The 21,855-nt window shown below is 42.8% G+C and overlaps 1 non-coding gene across 1 annotated transcript; it reads right to left on the reverse strand.

Moving 5' to 3' along the window:
* Positions 1-11,691: 11,691 nt before the first annotated feature.
* On the reverse strand, positions 11,692-11,765 carry Trnat-ugu. Its single transcript has one exon. It is a non-coding gene; the product is annotated as a tRNA-Thr (tRNA).
* Positions 11,766-21,855: the final 10,090 nt, after the last annotated feature.

Raw genomic sequence — 21,855 nt, forward strand, 5'->3', positions numbered from 1 at the left:
TGTCAATAGCACTCAGCACTTCATGTGAATAAAGAGCTAGTTGTTTTTCACAGGAACGATGTTTTCTAAAGCCATGGTGACTCTGTGTCAACAGACCGTTTTCTTCGAGATAATTCATAATGTTCGAACACAGTATATGTTCCAACATCCAGATGCATATCGACGTTAACGATAAGGGCCTGTAATTTAGTGGATTACTCCTACTACCTTTCTTGAATATTGGTGCGACCTGTGCAACTTTCTAATCTTTGGGTACGGATCTTTAGTCGAGCGAACGGTTGTATACGATTGTTAAATATGGAGCTAACGCATCAGCATACTCCGAAAGGAACCTAATTGGTATACAGTCTGGACCAGAAGACTCATGTTGGCAGCTGTTCTCGATTTCAATACGAATTCCTAAATCAGTTCCTTTGGCATTTCCGTGTATTATGAGAGTCACACAATGTCAGAAGGCGGCAAGCATGGAACGTGTTATAGCCCGAAGACGTATATCTATTGCCTTGTTTTTTAGCTTGACTCAATATACCTTATTGGGATGACGGTTTCGTTCAAATTTTTGATTTATTTATGAAGTTTAGCTGTTAGACTTGTTCATTGTAAAATAATGAAACTAAATAATCCGAATGTTGTTGAATCGATTGCTTCTGAAACCCAATCACGGAATGTAAAACAGTTTTGAGATACAAGCGATAACTGAATAAACTAGAAACTATTGGTGTGAATTCTTTCTATCACGTCTGAAAGAACAGACACTATTTTGATTCAACTGCCACTGTGAATTAAGACACAAGGGAATTGTAGACATTGGCTGCTAGCGGGCGTTCGTAGAAATCAGTGGGGAAAATTGAAAATTTGTGCCTGACCAGGATTTGAATCTGGGTCTCCTAGGCAGGTGCGCTGACCGCTGCGCCCTCTGGACACAGTGTTCATAGCAACCACACAGACTACCCTAGCACGCCTCCTGTCAGACCCAAATTCTCAGCCTGTCCACAAACTACATTATCCACACTACTCGCTGCATTTCGCCGATTCCTATAAGAGTTCGAGCCAAGTGTGCATCCACACTAAACATGTCTTTGGCGGTCCTCGCCTTAATGGTATATATGTGTGGTGTCCCCTCTTACATGCGATCTCTGTACAATTCTTACAGCATATTCAGAATGTCTCATGAGTGTATTTTCAAAGTTCGGCCTGTAGTGTAGCATTCAAAATGGCTCTGAGCACTATGGGACTCAACTGCTGAGGTCATCAATCCCCTAGAACTTAGAACTACTTAAACCTAACTAACCTAAGGACATCACACACATCCATGCCCGAGGCAGGATTCGAACCTGCGACCGTTGCGGTCGCGCGGTTCCAGACTGTGGGGCCTAGAACCGCTCGGCCACTCTGGCCGGCAGTGTAGCATTCATTAATGTTCGTGACGAGGCATTAAGATCGCCTGATCACCGACAAGCCATTACAGCAAATTCCTGGTGTATCAGCATCTTTAAAATTCATGTCAAAAGGCTCGAAACTGCAGCCTGTAGCGGCGTTTGCGGTCAAGCTCATGAACAGGCTTTTGGCTACCTTAAGATCGCCGGAAAGCCATCAAAAAGTATGCAGCATGTTTTCCACAAGTCTGTCTTAAAAATTTCAAGCCGAAAGACAAAAAGGTGCGCCTTTGCAGTATGCGTCATGCTCGTGACTATATAATGACTTGTTGGGAAACCACGAAATTGACTGAACTGAAACTTAATTGCGCACGTGCGGAAGAAAGAAGTGCGTTGAACGTTATCTCAGTGTTTTCGTCCCAACTAGGTAAACACAACCTTTCAACTCGTTAAGCTCCGGTTGGCACTTCCCTACATATGACATTGCACCCGTAGCATTTTGGTAATTTGGAGCAGTTATGCTCGTAGAATTGACATGCTACAGTCATATTTTGGGCTATTGGTGTCGCAACGACCACGCTCTCTCTCATCTATGTTGAATTGCCGTTTGTGAAGGTGCGACCACAGCCAACACAGAGCTCTCTCTTTCATCTATGTACCCATGAGCAGATGCGACCAAGTCAACGCAGCACGATGCTTTCTGACAGCTACAATCCACGATAATGCCCTCTCAAGTATGTTGTATTGCCTTGGCCAATACAGAGCTCTCTCCTTCATCTACGATATCATTTACAATTCATAATGCTTCCTGACAGGTACAACCCACGATAATGCCCTCTCAGGCTGGCCAACACAAGGCTCTCTCCTTCTACAAGATCAGTTGCAATTCGTGATAATGCCCAGGCGTCCTACAGAAACAAAATTTAAATATGCTGACAGTTAAGTAATTTCGTCTGCGAGAATGCTTCGAGGATGTTTGTTTCATTTGATACAAGCAGGAGGTTTGTATGTAGGCTCAGATATTGTTTCTTCTTGTATTTGGAATATACACGTGACTCAGTTTATTTTTAGTTCGCCTCTGCTGTTTGTATTTTCTGCAGCCACGTTAATTGCGCTTGCCTCAAGCGATGCTGCAGTGTTTTAAGTCGCATCTAGTACGGCGACTCCTCTTTCTTGAAAATCACGGACTTCCTCAATAAGTTAACTGACTAATGGGTCGCTGTAACATAGCATTTTTTTCGAAAAACCAATAGCTACATAACAATTTATGGTCGAATGTTCGGACGGGATGTCGGTTAAATGCAAACACTGGTTTTAGTCGAGTAAGATCACTGACTTCGTTTTTTGATTAAGCAGCTTCTAACAGCCCTACCACAACAAAGGTCAAAATTTTAATAACGATTGTGGTGTTGCTCACGCTGCTAAATACTGCATTATCGGGCAACAACAGTCATATTATGTGGCAGATGGTCATTAGAGCACAGTTAATAGTCATTTCATGTAATAATCAAAAAACTAGGCACTCATTTTTTTTGTGTTTCCCACGCTGGTCTCGTCGTAAAATCATGGATCAATCGTTGAAAATCTAGGTGGTTATGATTCCAAGCTCGGATGCAAAGAGGCCTAGATTTTAATCTGCTATATTCAAAAGTTATGTAGATGCGCTTCACAAACCATCCTTGACGATTACACTTTTGCTGGACAATGGTGATGTAAAAAAATAGTCAGCACTCCGAAATTAAGTTACACTTCCTTTTAATTGCTTTTATTGCAATACCACGTAAACACAAAACATCACTTCACAATACAAAACATACTTGAAAACATCTCTCTCACAGTCACTGTTAAAGTTCACATTTTATAAGCCAACTACAATATGCCTCTTCCCAACATGATGTCCAACACTTGACTTTTTCAAGGTCCGACTCTCTAACAACTCAACTACCGACTAACTATCGCTTACGCGCCCAAAAAATCAGAGTTACGAGTATGTCAAGATCATAGTGATAAAAGAAAGAATACACATAAGAATAATATCATTGCAATATAAATATATCGATGTATCACAAATGAAATCAAATCTGAATGTTGTCTCAGAAATATGTCAACTATTACGGTATATTAATAATTTTGACATTTGACAGTCGGCAACAGAAACCAAAACATTGCTTTAAAACAAGCGTTCAGTGCAAAGTGTTGTGGAATGGGTAAAAAAACCGCAAATTGGCGTTCATAAGAAGAACAAAGCAAGGAAAGCGTTTCTCAAGAAGAGAAATTTGTTAACATCGAGTATAGATTTAAGTGTCAGGAAGTCGTTTCTGAAAGTATTTGTATGGAGTGTAGCCATGTATGGAAGTGAAACATGGACGATAACTAGTTTGGACAAGAAGAGAATAGAAGCTTTCGAAATGGGGTGCTACAGAAGAATGCTGAAGATAAGGTGGGTAGATCACGTAACTAATGAGGAGGTATTGAATAGGATTGGGGAGAAGAGAAGTTTGTGGCACAACTTGACTAGAAGAAGGGATCGGTTGGTAGGACATGTTTTGAGGCATCAAGGGATCACAAATTTAGTATTGGAGGGCAGCGTGGAGGGTAAAAATCGTAGAGGTAGACCAAGAGATGAATACACTAAGCAGATTCAGAAGGATGTAGGTTGCAGTAGGTACTGGGAGATGAAGAAGCTTGCACAGGATAGAGTAGCATGGAGAGCTGCATCAAACCAGTCTCAGGACTGAAGACCACAACAACAACAACAACAACAACAACAAGAACAACACCAAAAATGCAACAGGAGCGTAATATGTAGGAAATTGTCCACGCAACCTGTAAGTACAGTTCAAAACATTACTACTTAATAGGAAATACCAACCACCAGAACTGTTTATAACCTATAGGCACAATGACAAAAATGTAAATAAAATAGCTAACATATGTACATATTCCACGCCACTGATGATGCCTTGCAGAAAATAAAGGCGAAACGCGTATGGCACTAAATTTGTTTTTTATTCAGTTGCTGTCAGACGGTCCATAAGTAACAATTATTAATATACCGTAATATTACACGCAACTGAGGAAGACAGGACTATAAAAGTTGAAGATATGTCAACTACTTTGCAGAAACACAGTAGAATATTACTGGTATCGAGAGATTCAGATGAGGTGCCGTAATGGTTCCGTAATTCAAGTACCATTACAAGCTGGGCGATCGTTTATTGATCACTCACCAAAACGAGTTGGACCTACTATTCCGTCATACTACCGTTATATACATACACTGCGGTGACGAAAGTAAAGGAATAGCAATATTCACATACACAGATGGCGGTGGTATCACGTACCGAAGGTATAAAAAGGCAGTGTACGGGTGGAGCTATCATTTCTACTCAGGTGATGGACTGTGCGGCTGGTTCCGGCGGAGGTTCGAGTCATCCCTCGGGCATGGTTGTGTGTGTTTGCCCTTAGGATAATTTATTTTAAGTAGTGTGTAAGCTTAGGGACTGATGACCTTAGCAGTTAAGTCCCACAACATTTCACACACATCTCAACATTTTACTCAGGTGAGTCATGCGAAAAAGTTTTCGACGTATGACAGCAGGACGGGAGTTCAGAGACTTTGAAGGCGGAATGGTAGTGGAGCTACACGTATGGGATATTAAATTTCGAAAATAGTTACGGAATTCAATATATCAAGATCCGAAACGTCAAGAGTGTGCCGAGAATACCAAATTTTGGGCATTATCTCCGAACACGGAAAACGCAGTGGCCGATGGCCTTAACTTAACGACCGAAAGCAGCGGCGTTTGCGTAGAGTTGTCAGTGTTAACAGACAGCAAACACTGCATGAAACAACTGTGTGGGACGTACGACGAACATATCTCTTAGGACAGTGCGGCGATGTTTGGCGTTGATGGGTTATGGCAGCAGACGACCGATGCGAGTTCCTTTGCTAACAGCACGGCATAGCCTGCAGCGCTTCTCCTAGGCTCGTGACCGTATCGATTGGATCCTAGACGACTGAAAAACTGTGGCGTGGTTAGATGAGTCCCGACTTCAGTTGGTAAAAACTGATGGTAGGGTTCGAATGTGGCGTGGACGCCATCAAGCCGTAGAACCAAGTTGTCAACAACGCACTGTGCGAGCTAGGTTTATTGGCGGCTTTAAATTATTTATTAGGTTTTGAAATGATTTAATTTTATATTATTCTGGTTTTTAAATGTTTGAACTCAAATGCAAGTGCCGGTCGGTGTGGCCGAGAGGTTCTAGGCGCTTCAGTCTGGAACCGTTCGACCGCTACGGTTCGAATCCTGCCTCGGGCGTGATTGTGTGTGATGTCTTTAGGTTAGTTAGGTTTAAGTAGTTCTAAGTTCCAGGGAACTGATGACCTTGGATGTTAAGTCCCATAGTGCTCAGAGCCATTTGAATTTTTTCAAATGCAAGTCTGAATCAAGAGAAATTACGTACTTGAAAATTAATGTAAAAATATTTTTAAAGCATTGATATTGGAATTTAATTACCACCATCATGGTCCATTTTCTTTAGCTGGGCTCCTCTACCGCGATTGTCTGTTGGGGAATATAATTTTGGGACGTGATTTATCTCTAAAAGCTATCCCTTCATTTTGTGAAAAGTAGAACTTAAAAAAAAAATGGCTCTGAGCACTATGCGACTTAACTTCTGAGGTCATCAGTCCCCTAGAACTTAGAACTACTTAAACCTAACTAACCTAAGGACGTCATACACATCCATGTCCGAGGCAGGATTCGAATCTGCGACCGTAGTGATCACGCGGTTCCAGAGTGTAGCGCCTAGAACCGCTCGGCCACCCCGGCCGTCGTGAAACTTTAGATACAGGTTCTATTCTGAAAGCAAACCAAACGTATTACATTGATTGGTGCTGTTAAAAATGGGTCATTCACTAACAGGCATCCCCACACAAAGTAAGCCACATTTAATTATCAAATTCATGAAAAAGCTGAGGGGAAGAAAGGTATGATTAGTCGTAATAACAAGCTCAATGAAATTAAGTAGTTATTATTATGCAAATAGGCACAAACAACTAAATCTCTGAATCTTCTTGGCAGATTAAAGCTATGTGCCGGTCCGAGAATCTAACTCGGGACCTTTGCCTTTCGCGGTCAAGTGCTCTTCCATCTGAGCCACCCAAGCACGACTCACGACTCGTCCTCACAGCTTTGCTTCCTCCAGTACCTCAGCTCCTGACATCCAACTTATAAATCTCTACTTAAAATAAACCACGTAATATTTTTATGACCGTACCAGACAATGGCTGACAGGGGGAGAGAGAAGATGGTTTGCCGGTCCTTGTTCACTTAAATTAAATAGATAATGCAATTACAGAGATATTAATTTCATTGTAATCGCAGTGTCTGTTAAGTAGCGATAAAATCGTCTCAGCGATACTGAACGAAAACACAGAGTCACGAAAACCGCTAACACTTGGGGAACATTACATAGTGGCGACTACAGAATGGTGTGGGCTGTGTATACGTGCAATGGATTGGGTTCTTTGGTCCACTTCAGCGGATCATTGACTGGAAATGTTTATGTTCGGTTACTTTGAGACCATCTGCAGCAATTCACGGACTTCATGTCCCCAAACGACGATGGAATTTTATGACTATACGCCGTGTCACCGGACCACATATGTTTGCTACTGACTTGAAGAACATTCTGGACAATTCGAGCGAATGATTTGGACGCCCACATCGCCTGACATGAATTCCACCGAACAATTGTAAGACGTAATCGAGAGGTGATTTCGTGCACGAAATCCTACACTGACAATACTTTCTCAGTTACGGACGGCTATATAGTCAGCATGGCTCTATGTTTCTCCAGGTGTCTTCCGACGTCTTGTTGAGTTCATATTAGAGATGGGCAAAGTCGTTCATCCTTGGGAACTAGTTCACTGGTGATCTTTCTTTTTTGAGAACCGTTCATTTTTATTCTTTCGCCGCTCATTGTGCTTGGCATATGATTCTTAACGAAAAGTTGAAAATTAGTAGCACAGGTGACTGAAGATGGAAGCCGCGAAGAGGGTCACTTGCCTCCTTTATATTCATAAGAAAATTCTCAAGCACTTGTAATTCTAAAGCACTTGTAATCACTGCTAAACATCTCGTTTAGCCAACTGCAGCGTTATGTGGCTGATCGCAGTCAGATAATACAAGGCGGCACACGAAAAACCGGCCCCGAGTACAGGCTACTCGCCAATTACGGACGATTTGTTGACCGCTACGAGCAGAATAGACAAACATGTAATAATTAGGCAGTGAAGAAACAACAAATAAGCTAACGCAAACAACTTCGAAACAATAGATGACGATTGGTGGGCGACAATGAGCAGTCTAGTACTCGGGGCCGAGTTTTCGTGCGCCACCCTGCACCGCTGAAATGATATCGTAGGAGTTATCGTATTCTCTTTACAGAATGTGACACCACACACTCGATTATGAAGCGCGGGCTTCATTCGGTTGTAAGTCTGTCTGCCTTCCATAACAATGAATATTCTCTTTTATCTTGGATCAAAAAAGACGGAAAATAGCCACTCGTGTGTGCCATGCCGACGTCCTTTGCACGTATAATAACAAAAAAATCTTGCCGTTTTCCAAGTATTTCTTCTGCTGCTTATCGAAATAGTGAAGTAAGCTGATACGCCGTCACGGTACCTGAAAAGATGTATGTATTACATACCACGTAATTTTTATGTAACTGACGTAATTATATAATACATTTTATTTACCGGTCGTGGACGCTGAATAGAATACTAAAAGAACAAGAAGTTCAGAGTTCAAAAAAGGTTTGAAACAGATCTAGAATGGGCGTCAGAAGCGAACGAAACAAACAACAACAACAACAACTCGACACTGAGCTATGAGCAGTCGGCAGTGGAACTGCGACGAGTGGCCACGCGAAGAAGGACGAGTGCGGCCGAGCGAGACCGAGACCGAGACCGAGACAGACGGGAACGGGACCGAGGCTGGGGAACGAGACCGGCCGACGTACCGTTCGGGAACGATACCGACCGTTTCCCGTTCCCGGGAACTGTAAGTAGAAAGCCGCCACCGAAGTGAACTATGAAAGACCGTTCCTTAGAATTCCTTCCTCGCTCGTTCTGTTCATCTTGGTGAAGAGTTCCTTTGGACCGTGTGGTGTTTCAAAAGTCTAATCAGGAAACATTGCGTCTCTTTAACGCTTGAGTGACGCCAGGTAAGAAATGTTAATATATATATTTATTTATTTGTAGTATGTTAAGTGGAGACTTGTTATTTAAAAAGATTTTGTTCCTTTTCTTTCATGTCGAGCGTGGCAGCAAGATGATCCGCTGGGGACTCCAGACGCGGCGGACGACGAGAGCTAACCACTACTGCATCGTAGTCGACGGCCGGCGGCTGGAAGAACCGTTTAAACATCGTGCTGACCATTATTAAAATATATTTTATGTTTTTTTATAAAATGAAAGAGAGTTCAATGTTGAATGTGGAATGATAAAGTTTGTAATTGGATTTCAATTGGTTATCAACTGTTAAATAAACTTCGAGTTGGAAGTTAAGTCAGTTGACTCTGTTGTTACGACATACATCGTAAATATTAGTTAGGTGTGAAATTTGCTAATTTTATTAAAATTCAGACTTCTTGAAGAGATTCGGGCAGAATTTTATCAGGAGTGTGGACGATCTTCAATAATTAACTAGTTTAAAGTTTTATTGATGAGAAGTCGACACGTATTGACATTTTGAAAATAGACGATACTGTGAAGTGTATTAAAATTCTGTTTCAAAACTTTATCGGCGATTGTGGTCAAGAAAATCGGTTTTAAAGTGGAATATTTCGTTAAATGAGAACAAGATTGATTCTTTAGTGACATTAATTAACTATTTAATAAAAAATTAGGAGAATTTCAATTTATTCTGGCAGAGATATCAAGGAGTGTCAGACCGCACAACGAACATATAGAAACTCTGTGACTTTGTTGAACTGTAAAAAAAAAATTTTTTTTTACGATAAAACTTTTCTACAACAGGGACTGGTGAATTTTGCTGAGTCTATCCTTATGATCTAGGTTGAATCTGCTACAGCTTAATGTTTTTATTTGTGGATTTTTCAAGTAACTGGGAAAATAACTTATAATTTGATTTGCGGCGGACCGTCGATACTAGGTACACGGTTAGGCTGTTGTGAAGCCTGTTGGTTTGCAGATTGTCTATCTTTCCCCTGCTGCAGACATCGTTGCTGAGTCGCTGCGACAGGATCGGCGGTTCAGCGCAACCCGTTAGTTCGCTAACGACCCATCTCTAGTTCATACCACATCGAGGTGCTGCACTACACCAGGCAAAAGGTCGAATACGATATTAGGAGGTATCCAATCACTTTTTCCGCCTCTACACTGTCCAGTCTCATTAATGTTGTCCCTTCTCAGAGGCCTGAATAGCCCCTTTTTGTAGCGTAGACGTGCAGGAAGAGAGTTAATGAGGTTCTGGAATGTATCAACAGGCGATGTGGAGCTGTACTGATTCCAGTGCGGCGGTCTTGCTGCGTTAGGTTGCTCGGACGAGCATCGAACAACCCGATCGAGGTGGTTCGACAGATTCTTGATTGGGTTTAAATCCGGGGAGTTTGGTGGCCAGGAGAATACGGGAAACTCATCCTGGTGTTCATTGGTCCACGCACGGACACAACGGGTTGTGTGGCACTTTGCATTATGCTACTGGTAGATGTCACCGTGCTGAGGTAAAACCAAACTGCTCGTAGGGTTGGTCATGGTACCCAAGGGAGGATGCCTACCCCTTTTGATCTGTTGTACTCACCAGAGTAACGAGATCATACAGGCACTGCCACGAAGACATTCTCCAGACCACGACGCTCCCTCCTCTGGCCTGCCCCCTTCCCGCGATTGTTGCATGGCCACACACGCCGGCCGGTGTGGCCGAGCGCTTCTAGGCGCTTCAGTCTGGAATCGCGCGACCGCTACGGTCTCAGGTTCGGATCCTGCCTCGGGCATGGATGTGTGCGATGTCCTTAGGTTAGTTAGGTTTAAGTAGTTCTAAGTTCTAGGGGACTGATGACCATAGATATTCCATAGTGCTCAGAGCCATTTGAACCATTTGAACCATCTATTCAGCAATTGACAGAAGCGGAAAAAGTAATCAGCAAGAGGTATCAAATTCTACAAGAGTTTCGCATTGACATCCACAGGGCGCTGGTACAGAATAAAGGTAGCAATAAAACGTATTGGGGGCGCGAGAATTTCTTAAAATTGCTTTACTGCTAGTCTACTGCCTCCATCAAAATTAGAGCCGAAAAACAAACCAGCCCTCCCTTGCAGTAGCAAACACCCTTCACTACGCTAGCAGACAGCCCTCTATTATTACCCTAGACTTGAATAAGCCGGCAATTTCGCAACTAAAATGGCAAAATGATCTGCAGTTTCTGTTGCATTGAGCTTTCTGGACTCAAAAACAAGAATTTTCTACCTTTATGGCACCGCTTATGTGTCAATCATTCGGGATAACGAAATACTGTTATTAGCGAGTAAATTTAGTAGAATAATTCTGCACCACCCCAGGAAATAAACGGCTACATAGCTGCCAAACGTATTTTACAATGTTTCGAATTCTCCATTAGACTCGCCACAGCCAGAAAACGTTCATTAACCGAAGTGTTTCTTACACTACCTAGCAATGGGAATGCTCGCACTTCTAAAACGCGGTGGCATTAATACTGGGATCAGAATTACCACGTTTATATGCAAATGGATCGCAGTTGCATTCCTGTAAACGTGATTTGGATCTAAAGCATAGCTACAAGTAATATGGTGATGTATCGACTGCAACTAGAACATTTCCAATAAAGAGTAGGAGGAATTATTTATGCGGCCCTCATCTTCAGTAACTGTTATAGCTATTTTCGTTGTTAGGATTTCGTCAGCTAAATAGGTAAAAATGGCCCTACTAGTCTCACTTTCCTGACCGTCTATGTGTCTACCCAGCTCTTAAAACCCGTTTTGCTAATTCGTAACGATCTGGGGTACTTTGTCTTACTAAAACAGTTATGTTATCTCGATACGTTGAAATTAATTTTTGTTAGTTCAGTTCATACTAATTAGCATTTCTTCTTTCATTTATATCTTATATTTACGTGTTGTGTTTAACACGCTAATCAGCATTAATATAGTCATACACATGATTGAGAACAGTCTGACAAAGTTCGGATAAATGAAGACTAACTGATAACCTCAGCTGTCGACAGGTGTTGTTGATATACCGCTATGTGGACGGCTGAAAATGTGTGCCCCGACCGGGACTCGAACCCGGGATCTCCTGCTTACATGGCAGACGCTCTATCCATCTGAACCACCGAGGACACAGACGAATAGCGCGACTGCAGGGACTAATCCCTTGCACGCTTCCCGTGAGACTCACATTCCCAACTGTCCACAATTCTACAAATGTAATGTACCTTATAGACAATCGCCCACCCACTCATTACTCGCGCACGCTTTGGCGATTCCCGTAAGAGTTTGGGCAACCTGTGCGCATTCACACAGACGTAGGTCAATGGCTGGGTAGCCTTTAACTATATATACGAAGACAGTAACTTGTTCTCGAAAGAACAGAATACCGTTGATGACGGTGCAGCTTTTCACTGGAATAAATGAAGACGGGAAGCGTCCCATAGTGCTTGGAGCCATTTTTTTTACCACACACGACAACCTGCACAGTTGAGTAAAAAACGCGATTCGTCTGAAACGACTAACTGTGGCGACTCGGCGGCCGTCCAGTTGCGGCATTGGCGTGCCTTCGTAGCCGGTGAACAGCAATCAGCAACTTTGTTTTTCGTCTGAATCTTTGATTGTACCGTGAAACTTATTTGAGACATGACTCCTCCTCTAACAGAACACATTTACAATTATGTACTTTGTGTCACTTTATTTTCGTCTTATACCCTACACAGTCTCGCAAAACACAAATTCGTTAACGGCCATTTGGTGCCAATAATTTATTCATTTCACCTTGTCTCGAAGATGAGAGAAATAGAAGTAGATATCCTCTGTGTAGCAAAACAGCTTAACTCAATAAAGGCAAGGCTTCTGATCCAGATGATATACCAGTCAGGTTCCTTTCAGAGTATGCAAATGCAATAGCTCCATATTTACCAATTACACACAACTGCTCGCTCACAGAAAGTTGCTCAAGTCACACCAATACCCAAATAGGAGTAATCCGCCGAATTACAGGCCCATATCACTAACGTCGATTTCCAGTAGGGTTTTGGAACATATACTGTATTCGAACATCATGAATTACCTCGAAGAAAACGATTTACTGACACACAGTCAGCACTGATTCAGAAAATATGGTTCTTGCGGAACACAACTAGCTCTTCATACTCATGAAGTAATGAGTGCTACCGACAGGGGATGTGAAATTGACTCCACGTATTTAGATTTTTCAGAAGGCTTTCGACACCGTTCCTCACAAGCGTCTTCTAACCAAACTACGTCCTTATGGAATATCGCCTGAGTTGTGCGATAGGATTCGTGATTTACTGTCAGAAAAGTCACTGTTCGTAGTAATAGACGGAAAGTCATCGAGTAGAACAGAAGTAATATCCAGCGTTCGCTGAAGAAGTGTTGTAGGTCCTGTATTGTCCCTGATCTATATTAACGAAATAGGAGACAATGTGAGTAGCCCTCTTAGATTGTCTGCAGATGATGCTGTCATTTACCGTCTTGTAAAGTCACCAGATGACCAAAACGAATTGTAAAATGATTGAGATAAGATATTTGTGTGGTGCCAAAAGTGGCAATTGACCCTGAATAAAGAGAAGTGTGAAGTTATTCACATGAGTACTAAAAGAAATCTGCTACATTTCGATTACGCAATAAGTCACACAAATCTGAAGGCCGTAAATTCAACTAAATACTTAGGGGCTACAATTACAAACCTACGTTTCTAGCATTTGTAGACTTAGAGAAAGCTTTTGACAATGTTGACTGGAATACTCTCTTTCAAATTTTAAAGGTGGCAGGGGTAAAATACAGGGAGCGAAAGGCTATTTACAATTTGTACAGAAACCAGAAGGCTGTTATAAGAGTCGAGGGACAGGAAAGGGAAGCAGTGGTTGGGAAGGGAGTAAGACAGGGTTGTAGCCTCTCCCCGATGTTGTTCAATCTGTATATTGAGCAAGCAGTAAAGGAAACAAAAGAAAAATTCGGAGTAGGTATTAAAATCCATGGAGAAGAAATAAAAACTTTGAGGTTCGCCGATGACATTGTAATTCTGTCAGAGACAGCCAAGGACTTGGAAGAGCAGTTGAACGGCATGGACAGTGTCATGAAAGAGGGGTTTAAGATGAACATCAACAAAAGCAAAACAAGGATAATGGAATGTAGTCGAATTAAGTCGGGTGATGCTGAGGGAATTATATTAGGAAATGAGACACTTAAAGTAGTAAAGGAGTTTTGCTATTTGGGGAGCAAAATAACTGATGATGGTCGAAGTAGAGAGGATATAAAATGTAGGCTGGCAATGGCAAGGAAAGCGTTTCTGAAGAAGAGAAATTTGTTAACATCCAGTATTGATTTAAGTGTCAGGAAGTCATTTCTGAAAGCATTCGTATGGAGTGTAGCCATGTATGGAAGTGAAACATGGACGATAAATAGTTTGGACAAGAAGAGAATAGAAGCTTTCGAAATGTGGTGCTACAGAAGAATGCTGAAGATTAGATTAGATCACATAACTAATGAGGAAGTATTGAATAGGATTGGCGAGAAGAGAAATTTGTGGCACAACTTGACCAGAAGAAGGGATCGGTTGGTAGGACATGTTCTGAGGCATCAAGGGATCACCAATTTAGTATTGGAGGGCAGCGTGGAGGGTAAAAATCGTAGAGGGAGACCAAGAGATGAATACACTAAGCAGATTCAGAAGGATGTAGGTTGCAGTAGGTACTGGGAGATGAAAAAGCTTGCACAGGATAGAGTAGCATGGAGAGCTGCATCAAACCAGTCTCAGGACTGAAGACCACAACAACAACAACAACAACAACAACAATTACAAATAACCTAAATTGGAACGATCACATAGATAGTGCTGTGGGTAGAGCAAACCAAAGACTGCGATTCATTGGCAGAACAGTTAGAACGTGCAACAGGTGTAATAAAGAGACTGCTTACACCACACTTGTCCACCCTATTATGGAATATTGCTGTGCGGTGTGGGATCCGTATCCGGTGGGACTGACGGATGATACTGAAAAAGTTCAAAGAAGGGCGGCTCGTTTTGTATTATCGCGAAATACAGGAGATAGTGCCACAGACATGATACGTGAATTGGAGTGGCAATCATTAAAACAAAGGCGTTTTTCTTTGCGACAGGATCTTCTCATGAAATTTAAATCGCCAGTCTTCTCCTCCGATTGGCACCCACTTACATGGGGAGAAATGACCATAACGATAAAATAAGAGAAATCAGGGCTCGATCAGAAAAAATGAAGTGCTCGTTTTTCCCGCGCGCCGTTTGAGAGTGGAACGGTAGAGAGACAATTTGAAGGTGGTTCATTGAACCCTCTGCCAGGTACTTAATTGTGAATAGCAGAGTATTCACGTAGATGTAGATCTCAGTGTTACTACAGCAGCAAGATCGTGCTCTCATCTTCCGTAGCAACTAGCCTTACACTCCTGCTTGCATCAACAGCTGGAACAAAGAAAGCCCATTAGCACTGATGTAAGTGTGACGTCTTGATTTTTGAAGTATATACCCGCAACACTAGACTCGTACTGATTACCGTTTGGTTTACTGCATGTTGGCGGGCAACGTTAATGGGAAGCGTCACAGCAGAATTCTGTGGGGCACGCCTGAAGTTATTTCTGTCAATGGTTCTCCATCCAAGACAACATTCTATGTCTTCCCTGCTAATACATTTTCAGTGCAGTCACGGATTTCACTGGACGCTCCATACGATCCTACAGACAATAATAAATATGGCACTGAGTCAAATGCTTTGAGTAGGCTGTTTAGATTTTTATATTGGTAACGCCACGTAGCGCTCTGTATGAAAATCACTGGCTGTGCTGTGTGCAGTCTGTGGCTGGTTTGCATTGTTGTTTGCTATTGTAGTGTTGGGCAGCTGGATGTGAACAGCGCGTAGCGTTGCGCAGTTGGAGGTGAGCCGCCAGCAGTGGTGGATGTGGGGAGAGAAATGGCGGAGTTTTGAGAGCGGATGATCTGCACGTGTGTCCATCAGAGACAGTAAATTTGTAAGACTGGATGTCATGAACTGCTATATATATTATGACTTTTGAACACTATTAAGGTAAATACATTGTTTGTTCTCTATCAAAATCTTTCATTTGCTAACTATGCCTATCAGTAGTTAGTGCCTTCAGTAGTTTGAATCTTTTATTTAGCTGACAGTGTTGACGCTCGCTGTATTGCAGTAGTTTGAGTAACGAGGTAAGTCATTCATGAAAGGTATAGGTTACTGTTAGTCAGGGCCATTCTTTTGTAGGGATTATTGAAAGTCAGATTGCGTTGCGCTAAAAATATTGTGTCAGCTTGGTGTTGATCAGAATAGGTAAAGAGCGAAATATCTGAGTACGTCCAGTTTTGCTCAGCTGTTTGAAAATCAAATAATGTAAGAGTTTTATCAGCACAGTAATTCATAAATTTTTCTAAGGGGACGTTTCAGCTTTATGCATGATGAGCAATGCAGCATCTACCAGAATGGTGTTCAGTTATATCTTTCAGGATGTTATTTGAGAAAAGCAGAAGTTGAATTTTGAGTGTTCGATGTGTTGACGGGGTTATTGAGTTTGAGACTATACTTACAAGCATACTGTTTTGCCTTAGTCAGCAAGTAAGAGCTCTGAGCAAGCTGTAAGATGTTTTAGTGTTGCCTACTTCAGTCAGTGAAAACAGAGCCCTTATAGGAGTGCTGTGTTGTCTGTCTTATTAGCCTTTCTGTGTAGCTGGCTGGCTGTTAAGATACCTTTTTCTTAGAAACTGAGATTTATGTCCCGTTCTAAGGTCTATGGTCCCTTAGTGGTGTAAAAAATATAAGCTTCTAAGTCAATGTAATCATTTATGACACATGTTTTAATACTCGCAAACTCACTCATTAAAACTTACTGGGTACTTTCTGTTGACTTGGAATCATGAAATTTGTCAAGAAGAAAGGTTTGACAGCACAGATAAAGGAAAAAAAATCATAAAATACTCAAGTTTTAATTACGACACGAAAAAAAAATCTTTTTGTTGCTACCCAGTTGTTTCTCTCTGTCTGTTTAGAGTCCTTTTTTTTCAGGAACAGGTACATAATGGACATATCAAGTTGAAATTTATGTCACATACTAGAGTCCACGGCTCCTTTGTGACATTATCACAGATCCTATGATCTCTCTTCCTATGCTGCCTTGCTTGTTGAATATTTATGAACTTCAGTGTTTTGATGAGGTGTGGAGAGTAGACGGTCTGGCAGTAGCTAAAGTAAATCCATGTTGGGGATCTATGACACAATCTAACAGACGCTGTGATAGATAGATCACGCAAAGGCATTGATTAAACAACCGTGGTACTGCAAACGGACATTCAGAGTGTGTACATTTTTAAAGATTTGATGTCTGGTTGATGGCTGTTTAGAGGTCACCACAACGACTAACCAGTGTTGCTACAGAATGCGTAGACGCCTCGTCGTACGATAACAACGGCAGATATTATATTTCTCGTCTAATAGTTGTAGGAGAATTCTATGTAGATTCAAAACCAAACCCGAAAATGCAGTTACTACATTTTGTCTCCAAAGGCTTGTTACCGTTAATAAATCAGGGCACTACGTCAGATAACACTATTATTGACTAAGTTTTCTCTAGTTTGATATGCAGTGCTATACCACTGATTGTTCTTTCAGCTACCACTTTCAAATCTGGTTCAGATTTAATTCTCAAGTACTAATTTTAATTCAATTTTCGAATTTCAATGTGAACCACTAAACCCGCATTTCACCGCAGTCTCACCTGATTATCGCTGGCCGCGGTGGCCGTGCGGTTCTAGGCGCTCCAGCCCGGAGCTGCGCTGCTGCTACGCTCGCAGGTTCGAATCCTGCCTCGGGCATGGGTGTGTGTGATGTCCTTAGGTTAGTTAGGTTTAAGTAGTTCTAAGTTCTAGGGGACTAATGACCACAGCAGTTGAGTCCCATAGCGCTCAGAGCCATTTGAACAATCACCTGATTATCAGCGAAGATGAAGAAGAAGACGCTGCGGTCTTGCAAACACCTAATAATTCTCGTCTTAGAAATACCAAGTGGAACATTTAGTAGTGAAATATGCTAGTTTCGACGGGAATTTGAATTACTGGACTAAATTTCCAAATTCTTTGCGATTTGAAATGAAGTATCAGACTCCGATATCTATAAGTTAATTTTTATCACGATTAAATTACTTTAACTATTATAATCTAAAAACGTAAATAAGACCCGAGTGCATAGGACCGCAAAAAATTTCTCTCATTGATCTTTGAAGTCTGCTTCAGCTGACTGAAGCATAAGTCAATAAGGAATTTTAAAAAAGTTTAATTTGTGTTGCTAATTAGAGCTGTAGAATTAATGAAAGGAAATGAAAAATTACAATAGCAAATAGTGGTCATCCGGTGATATCCCATACGTGCTTCATTGATGACAGAGCTGGAGATCAAGCGGGTCAAGGCAACATGTCGACACTCTTGGTTTACAGCAGCGATGTGTGGTCTCCCGCGTTATACTGTTGGAAAACACTCCCAGGAATTTTTAATTTTAATAATCAACAGCCTCAGTTGCACCGTTTACCTAGAATTTGCCTAGGTTTCAGTCGGGATAACCCAACCTTCTTCAGGTCCATAGTGGACATCGTCAAGCTAGAGCTACAAATCCATAAATTATCGTCAGACTTTAAAAACTTATCTGAAACTGCCTCGGCCCCACTTCGCGACCGCGATGTGACAGCCACGAGTGCTGTACTGGAGCTGACCGTAGCGTCATGAGGCCCGCCTAGGCGGACACAATACCTTGCGCCTGTTCATGAATGGCAACACAACAGATCGAATGACAAGACTGACGAACAAATTTGCGTTTAGTGTGCTTGGGATAACCATTAGAGCGCTCGTACTGTGATACGAAGTCGGATCCTAGACCACAACTCCAGGTGCAGGTCCAAAGTGTGTAACGCGCAGACAGTTTGGTTGCAGGCCCTCTACTGGCCCCCTTGTGACCAAAACACGGCCATCACTGGCACCGATTCAGAAGCATCTTCCATCAGGAAACACAACAAACCTGCAGCCTGCCATTCAATGAACTCTCGCTTGACACCACTGAAGCGGAAGTGGCACTCGTTTGGCGTCAGTGGAATACACGCTACAGGGTGTAAGGTGGCTATAATTTCGCACCTTAACAAGAACTCATCCATATACTTTTCCGTGATGCACAAACAATTAGGTATCATGTGATAGGTTGTACATCGTATATATGAATATATAAAGGAGACTGACATTGTCACGTACGCCTTGTAAATAATTATTAACGCTTATTGCATGAAAGGTGATAGAGTATCTCTATCATAAAAACGGCGTAATGAATGATTGCCTATACTAGCAGAGGTTGGAACACCAGTGGAAACGAAACGGTTGGCGGAACTGAAGCCTTGAGTGGAAGGGCCACACAGGTATGTTGGTACTGCTGAAACACAGGAAATAGCAAGACGGAGAACGTAGCACCTAGGCGCTGGAGCACAATAAAGTCGCGACCGGCCAGTGTTGTAGCCGAACCGGAGGATTATACTTCGGAAACGCTGAAAATCTTGGACGCAGGTGAGAGGAACGAAGAAGCGGCACCTCGGAAACCACGCAGGCTGGGTTTTTTCCAAGGATTTTTACTCAGAAGCGTACCATTGTACGAGTAGAGGCTCTGAGCACTATGGGACTTAACATCTGAGGTCATCAGTCCCCTAGAACTACGTAGACCTAAATAACCTAAGGACATCACACACATCCATGCCCGAGGCAGGATTCCAACCTGCGACCGTAGCGGTCGCGTGGTTCCAGACTGTAGCGCCTAGAACCGCTCGGCCACACCGGCCGGCACATAGGTTTTTCCTCGCAAACTTTCCGCGCTGGGCGACAAAAGCCTAAAATATGGTTGGTCGGCGTTCGGAAGAATCTGTAGAGAGGGAGTTACGATGGTGGGGAGCCGAGCCTTGCTGGAAAGCCAGCGGTGGAGAGATGAGGTCTTCCGTTGTGAGCGTCCGTGTGTGACGGTCGTTTGATATTAGCATTGTTGATGCGGACGGATTTGCTGTCCTTGCTCTCAGGAGAGTTTATAGTTAGCACTGTACTGTCGTGAACCTATACGATTCTGGACTTCGCCTCCGTCTTGGAAGTCGTCGTTGAGTACGCAGCGTTCAGTAATTGAGAGCACTTCCTCTGTCTATACTTACGTTGAGACGTTATCTGAACTCCGACCTTGTGATTGGGAGTTCGTGTTTCTCGTCTATAGGAGATTAGAGTATATCAGTCAGAGGACCACCTTCTGCCGTCCTAGTGTTAGAAAGAGTTTATCTGTGGCTAGAGTTCTTCCATCGTCGCAGACGAGAACCATCACTTCGACGCACCAGACGCAGTACATACGGTGGTATCGCAAATTGCTTCGGCTTATTAGGACTACAAAAGCTAAACAGCTGTGATCACATTAGTTTATTCCCACTGAGGTTCCACACCCCCGTAGATCATCTTTGCAACTAGTGTCTTCTAGTGGTGGTGGTGGTGGTTAGTATTTAACGTCCCGTCGACAACGAGGTCATTAGAGACGGAGCGCAAGCTCGGGTTACGGAAGGATGGGGAAGGAAATCGGCCGTGCCCTTTCAAAGGAACTATCCCGGCATTGGCCTGAAACGATTTAGGGAAATCACGGAAAACCTAAATCAGGATGGCCGGAGACGGGATTGAACCGTCGTCCTCCCGAATGCGAGTCCAGTGTGCTAACCACTGCGCCACCTCGCTCGGTGTGTCTTCTAGTGTTTGGTACGTAGATGATGTTAGTCATTTCGCAATTTTGATATTAGACCACGCAGTCATAATAAGCGGCAGAGTTGGGCAATTGATCAGCAATTTTACTTAGGAAATGTAATAAATATTTAAGCAGAAACAACGTTTATCATTTAGTAGTATTAGCTGCCTTCATCATTCATTTATGTTTAGATTCTAATTCATAGAATAAAGAGAGCCTAAGATCTGCTTCATGGGGTAGTCAAACAGGGCCAGATCTTCATTTTAGCGTTTATTATTTTCCGTTGCGCACATTCATTTTACACCCGCCTGGAGTAGCATCTTGGAAGGGCCCCTGGTTCGGATCTGCCGGTAGTATCTGATTTCAAATTCAAATGGCTCCAAGTACTGAGGTCATCAGTCCCCTAGAACTTAGAACTACTTAAACCTAACCAACCTAAGGACATCACACACTTCCATGCCCGAGGCAGGATTCGAACCTGCTATCGTAGCAGCAGCGCGGTTCCAGGACTGAAGGCCTAGAACCGCTCGGCCACACCGGCCGGCGTATCAAATTTGTAACAGTTCGTTGTATCACTATGGTGCCAACTGCTGCTCACATTGCAGCTGCAGATGCAGTGCAATGCACCAGAGCTATACACCGAACACGACCTTCTTTCCTTTTGCTAGTTCCACATGACCGTCCAGAGCCCATCTTCTTCCGACCGTACATTCTCGTGACCGCCGCTGCCAGCAGTCATGTAGAGCGGCTACAATCCTTTCAAGCCTTTCTGTAACATCGCAGAAGGAACACCCAGCTTCTCGTAGCCCCGTTAACATGATCACACCCGAAATCACTGAGGTGCTGACAATGGTGTCTTTCTCGCCTCAAGGACGTTCTTGACGAACACCAGCTCACACTTTTCTTTATTGTCAGTTGCCACTTTTCGAACCGTACATATATCTTATTTAAATCATTTTGCAATTCCTTTTGGTCATCTGATGACTTAACAGGACGGTAAATGACAGCATCAAAAATGGTTCAAATGGCTCTGAGCACTATGGGACTTAACTGCTGTGGTCATCAGTCCCCTAGAACTTAAAACTACAATGTCCGCTCCGATAGCGTGACGGACTGCCGTCCTAAAGGGCTCGGGTTCGATTCCCGGCTGTGTCGGGGATTTTCTCCGCTCAGGGACTGGATGTTGTCTTCATAATCATTTCATCCCCATTCGGCGCGCAGGTCGCCCAATGTGGCGTCGAATGTAATAAGACCTGCACCAAGGCGGCCGGACCTGCCCTGTAGGAGGCGTCCCGGCCGTTGACGCCAAACGCTCATTTCCATATACCACGTTCAATGTGAAAGGCAACACACTCTCACGACCGTTACAGCGTATATTTAAAGGAAACCTAATTTGCGTAGTCTTAGAATCACCACTCAC

Source organism: Schistocerca piceifrons, chromosome 10 (genome assembly GCF_021461385.2).
Source record: "Schistocerca piceifrons isolate TAMUIC-IGC-003096 chromosome 10, iqSchPice1.1, whole genome shotgun sequence".
In the NCBI taxonomy this organism is placed as follows: Eukaryota; Metazoa; Arthropoda; class Insecta; order Orthoptera; family Acrididae; genus Schistocerca; species Schistocerca piceifrons.